The sequence below is a fragment of the Cydia strobilella genome, chromosome 23 (genome assembly GCF_947568885.1).
Source record: "Cydia strobilella chromosome 23, ilCydStro3.1, whole genome shotgun sequence".
Taxonomy (NCBI): domain Eukaryota; kingdom Metazoa; phylum Arthropoda; class Insecta; order Lepidoptera; family Tortricidae; genus Cydia; species Cydia strobilella.
Genome location: NC_086063.1, coordinates 1734837 through 1741345, shown reverse-complemented (window position 1 = coordinate 1741345; position 6509 = coordinate 1734837). Strand labels below are relative to the sequence as shown.

The 6509-nt window shown below is 38.1% G+C and overlaps 1 non-coding gene across 1 annotated transcript; it reads left to right on the top strand.

Moving 5' to 3' along the window:
• The first annotated feature begins 2316 nt into the window (after positions 1-2316).
• Trnaa-agc (transfer RNA alanine (anticodon AGC)) lies at positions 2317-2398 on the top strand. Its single transcript has one exon. It is a non-coding gene; the product is annotated as a tRNA-Ala (tRNA).
• Positions 2399-6509: the final 4111 nt, after the last annotated feature.

The following is a 6509-nucleotide window of genomic DNA, read 5'->3' as shown; positions in this document are numbered from 1 at the left end:
CTAAAGAAGTGGTGAGGACGGATCCAGGGGGAGGCGTTATGGGGAGGTCAGGTATGACCCATTGTGAAAACGGCTTACCTACCGTAAAACTGTATATTTGGTTATTTTAAATAACTACAGTGGCCCAGGAGACCGTAACCATGGCAATGAGGCAAAAGAAAAAGTTTATTCACCCATTAATAATCCACGTTCAACTTGCCTCTGATGTACTGTTGTTATATCTATTTTTCGTAACCTTAGCAACGCTATTTCAATCTTCATTAAATCTAACTTACCTCAACTACAAATAACTAAAAGGAAATAAGCCTTTCACTATGAAACTGCAAATATGCTCTCAATCAACCCAGCACCACACACCGAAACGTCTTAAGTCGCTAAGATTTTAGCTAAGCGTTTGACATACTCGACCAAAGACTTTAGCCGCAATCTATATTAATTAGAACATATTTGCCGGAAAATTCGGATCCGGTCTATTTAGAGAGTTTGTTCACCTGTATAATCGAAAGGGTTCGAGCCGTTCGAGGGGACCTTTGACTAAATATACCAAGATTCAGGAATCAAAATTTATACTGATATGAGTTTTAAGCTTTGATTACGGTATATAAATAAGCGCCTATAACTGTGTGAAGACAATCAATTTCGGTAGCGAAATATTGACATTTATTTATATCGTTATTAAATAATGTAATAACCAAGATACATCAAAATATTTATCAGTACGGTTTATACTCACTATTATTTTTAGTCGCTTTTGGATAGTTTAAGTGCGACCAAGATACATGTTAGTAATTCGATTCAATTTAATTGTTTTTATTTCAGACCTTGCGTCCATATCGTATTAGTTACTTAAATGAATAATAATAATAATACAATTATTTATTGTGCACTAAAGAAAATTTTAATACAAACAAAGACACAACTTAAATATGTAGGTAACAACAGGCGGACTTCTCGCGCTATAATATAATGAGTCTTAACCTAACAGGCCACATTATTTGATAAAAGTCGCTACAGGCTTCATATGGTTATCATTGTTATGAATTAGATGGCAGTCGCTTTCGTAAAAACTAGTGCCTACGCCAATTCTTGGGATTGGTTGCCAAGCGGACCCCAGGCTCCCATGAACCGTGGCAAAAATGCCGGGACAACGCGAGGATGATGATGATTGTTACGAATTAGATCAGACCCATAGCTAATCCAGATCAAATTCATAAGCTTTTATTAAAATCAGAATACGCTCGATAGTTAAAAAAGACTACAGACTTAATAAAACTAACTCAAATTTAAAAATCAAATTCTCCTTGGTCAATTCAAAAGGATTATTCACCATAATACATCCGGTTATAGCTTACAGCGATGCCAATTGAATAGTCGATAATGAGGCGAACACCGTCCGGTTATCCGCTGTAAATTACATTATTATCCGTGTAATGCTGTTATCCGGGTTACTGGCAGTCCCCTGGGCATGTTTATTACGCACTGAGAAAGATACAGTAGAACCAATTTTACTAAATGTTATATTTGCTCATATTCAGAAAGAAATGCACAGTGATTACCAATTTGACAAAACTACGAACTATTTAAATATTTGGACCCACACATGAAGAGAATGGAATTGAAGATCTGGTGTCCAAGCCGAACATAATTGGAGAAACGAAAGCCGCCAGGCTCCGATGGCTCTCGCAAATAGTCCAGATGAGTTAAGATCGTGCAGGCTGGAAGGCGTACTGTGTAAAAATTATATACATATAATCACGCCTATTTCCCGGAGGGGTAGGCAGAGACCAAGGATTTCCACTTGCTACGATCCTGACATACCTATTTCACTTCCTTCTCTTTCATAACATTCCTCATTCACGCTCGCCGGTTTAGGGTGCTCTTGACCTGACCCTTCTTGAGTAAAAATAGTTCTGTAATATTTATTTATTTAATTGCATAATGACACAGAATAAGTAATAATATTATCATACAGAACGGCCACGCACCGCCCCACCCCGACTCGAATGACCTCGCCCCGCGACAGCAGATTGACGGCCGTTTGCCGGCCGCTCAGTACTGTTTTTAAGCAACTTACTCACACAATGACGCATGACGCGTGTATGTACAGACGTGCCGTTCACACAGAAACGCAAGTGATTTTTGATGTATAGCGTGTCCGCCCTGTGATAACAACACAAATTATTTAAGTTTCTTTCGGCGTTGTCTATTAACAATTGTTACTTGATTAATTTGGTATCAAGAAGAAACATCTGCGAACAATGATATCAAGCTCCCTAAGGCTCATATATGGTGAAAATATTCGCTGTCTTGCGTAAGGTCTTGGTAGCTCAGATGGAAGAGCACCGGGCTAGCGTTCCGGTGGTCGTGGGACTCGTGGGTTTAAGTCCCACCCAAGACAGTGATTTTTTTTCCACTTTTAAAGGTTCCGTACCCACAGGGTAAAAACGGGACCCTATTACTAAGACTCCGCTGTCCGTCTGTCCGTCTGTCCGTCTGTCCGTCCGTCCGTCTGTCCATCAGTCCGTCTGTCTGTCTGTCACCAGGTTGTATCTCATGAACCGTGATAGCTAGACAGTTGAAATTTTCACAGATGATGTATTTCTGTTGCCGCTAAAACAACAAATATTAGAAAAGTACGGATCCCTCGCAGAGTCCGACTCGCACTTGGCCGGTTTTTTACTTTTAATTGTTACTTGGCTAGGAGAAGCCCTACTGTCCCTTTCCTCGCTACTTATTTGCTAAACGATTCCCCATTGAGTTGTTCAATAGTTTTGGAGCTCAAATAATTGCTTGCATGATTTTAATTAATATTTCAATTAAGTACACGGCTGCTAACATGTGTCTATCATTGCGAATTGAGCCGCGGTGATTAATTTTATGTTTATTCTGCAATTTTGAACGTTTTATTTTACAGATTTATTGCATAATTGTTTTCCATCGTATTTTCACGGAAACGTAAGAACGTGTCTTGATATTTCAGTCTCGATACAAATTTAATAGTACTGAGGTTGACTGGAGTAGCATGAGAAATACGAACGTTTCCGAGAAAATACGATGGAAAACAATTATGCACAACATTTGTAGAAGCATTATAAAAATTGCTTGGTTATTATTTAGGAACTAATAATTAAATTAAAAGAAAATGGTAAATTTTTGACATTCTAATTATTATTCTAGTCTATATTATTTTGAAACTGACATATTAATTATTATTATAGTATTCATTATTTAAATTTATTGGATTTTGATTTTATTGTTAAAAGTTTTGTTTTTATTTTTAATGTATTTACTAACACATAGGTATAACGATGGTACTAACAATATTGTATGGAATTTTGAATGTTCTGAAATAAAGATATTTTTTTTTTTAATATTTAAGTAATTTGAATAGTTTACTAGACTTGAATTTAATATGAAAAATTAGAAAAAAATACTGGAAAAGTAAATAAGATAGGTACATGGAAAACCGGCCAAGTGCGGGTCGAACTCGCCCACGAAGGGTTCCTTACTATTACGCAAAAAACGGCAAGAAAATCACGTTAGTTGTATGCAGGAGTCCCACTTAAATATTTATTTTATTTTGTTATAGCGGCAACAGAAATACATCATCTGTGAAAATTTCAAAACTACTTCAACGTTACGTGTAACGTTAATTTCAAGCTGTCACGGGACATGAGATACAGCCTGGTGACAGACGTACAGACAGACAGACAGACAGACAGCGGAGTCTTAGTAATAGGGTCCCGTTTTACCCTTTGGGTACGGAACCCTAAAAACGCACAATGAACAAACCAAGTAAACGAAATATAAATATTATATACTTCATCTAAGATAGAGCGTCACGTATTCTCCATTACTACGAAAAAGGATTCGCCAAATTAGTCATTAATATATTTATGAGGGTAGTTAGTATATTAATAAATTTACGACTACCCTCAACCACGAAACCATTATTAAGGTTAATTTTCTGTTTAATTTACCTTAAAATGGTGTTGAGATGAAGTATGGCTTAGTTAACTGACTTGGAAAGAATGAGGTTCCATAGGCTTTAAACCGACTTCAAAAAAAGAAGGTTCGAGTCCGTTTAAGCTACCTAGCTAGCTAGCTAATAGTTATTTATAAATAATTATTAAATGCACAAATACTTATCTGATTTAATAAAAATAAGGGCATGTATACACGCGGCACAATATGAGCGCTGTAAATTATCTGCTAAGGGCGCGAACACACGTAAGCGTAATGTCGGCCATTTTGAATATAATGGCGGGATTTTGATGTTTGTTTATTAAATTATGAGATTTATGTGTTGTGGTGATGTTTGTTTTAACTTGATTTTTTAAGACAAAGGTTAGGAATGTTTATATATTTACGTATATCATTGGACGACCGGTTTGGCCTAGTGGGTAGTGACCCTGCCTGTGAAGCCGATGGTCCTGGGTTCGAATCCCGGTAAGGGCATTTATTTGTGTGATGAGCACAGATATTTGTTTCTGAGTCATGGGTGTTTTCTATGTATTTAAGTATTTATATATTATATATATCGTTGTCTGAATACCCATAACACAAGCCTCCTTAGGCTTACCGTGGGACTTAGTCAATCTGTGTAAGAATGTTGCTATAATATTTATTATTTTATAATATTTATATCAAAGTAAAATAGGTTTTTCTAGACCTCTACCAACTGGGATATGGACCGTGATTGCCTTTTGTATTGTTCTCGAGCTCCCGATATTTCGACACAGTAGTGAAACCAACCGTGAATCATTCAAAACGGTTAAAATAAGTTTTTGGCAAGTTTAAGCTAAAAAATGAGTCGGCCGTACTATATACCCCCGCCCTTATTACACTTGAAATGGTGAGCATATTTCACTGGCGACTAATTAATTTCGCCCCGAAATTAACGTTTTGTTTCCAGTTCTGTTACATTGTTTTTGGATATGCTCAGTAAACGGTCTGAAAGCAAAATGGGCTTTCGGCACTTTTTGGTCAAGTTAAAGTGATTTTAGCACTTAATCTGTCTAACCTCTTTCTGTTTTATTTTCTTTTCTAAGATTTTTACGCTGCGTCTGTAAGCGACAACTCGCGAACGCAAAGCGGCGCGGCACGGCTCGGTGGGCCCATGGCGTTCGCGTTCGCAACGAGATCGCCCACGTAGGACACTTCTATAGGTATCAAAGGATTGATTCGTCCCGCGCCGCATCGCTTCGCTTCGCGTTCGTGTGTTGTTCGCCGACGTAGTACGCTGCGTTAAGGCCCTTGCTTACGAGGTCGCGGGCTAGAATCCTGGTATTTATTGTGTATTTATCACAAAATGTTTCTATGTATTTAAGTATTTATCGTTATAATATATATTATACCGAAAATACAAGCAAGTTTAGTGTGCTAGAGATCGTTCCCTGTGGCAGTCTATGGGGTAGCCCTTTGTCCAGCAATGGACGTCCGTGGCTGATATTTAGTAATAGGTAGGTACTGTACATATGTAGAAACCTAGGTATACCCTTATGAGGTCACATCAAATATACAAGCTGTACTCGCAAGCATGTACAACTACAATAGTCCAAACAGTCGCCAGCTTGGGTCGCAGGTGCTGACAATGCCAACGGCCGTACACTTGGGGACAATCGCAGGAATACACTCACCATGTACCATGTAATTTTTAATATGTATATTTGTACAATAAAGAGTTTACTACTACTACTACTACACCCTATACGAAGCCTTGTTCTGCCCCACATCGTGTAACAAACGCATGTTCTATATTCAATACTGTACAGGTTTGCAACCTTTACAGCCTTTTTGATCAGTGACTGGCAGCAGAATACTTATATAATATAGAATTCCATCTCCGTAAGACGCGCCCGAAGCCTTCGTACACCTACACCTACAATTCAGCCGGCCAGCTCCATTGCGTACCATGCAATCGCATCTTCAAAACCAAGTTTGGCTTCGCAAGCCACATTAGAGCGTTCCATGCGTCCCATTAAAAACGGTTGGAGTCGCCGTCGTCGGACACGGCGAGGAGGACATTATTATTATTATTAATATAGAATAGAATAGAATATCTTTATTTCGCTTTAAAATGTGGTACAGTCATTACGAACGCGAACGCCGTGGTCCCGATGCGCCGCTTCGCTTCGCGCTCGCGCCGGGAGATTTTATAAAAATATATCGTGGTCACACACATTCCACCAGAAACTGGCATGCAAAATTTAAAGTACCTAAATATTAAAAGAAAGCATGCAACGGTACGCATTTAGAGTACTTAAAACTAATATTCTAGTGCACTTAAATCTGGCGTTTTACTAAAATGTCAAAATTACAATCAACAGACACACGTTTAAATTTAGAATCGGAGCTCCCTGTTAAATGGAACGGGGGTGCGGATCGCCATTCCTGAAAAGGCAGTCATACAGTATAGACGATATTTGTTACTTAGCTAATCTGTGTGAAAAGAAAATATATTGAAGATCAATGCTCTATGTTTAAATATCTACCACATCTTCCCCGCT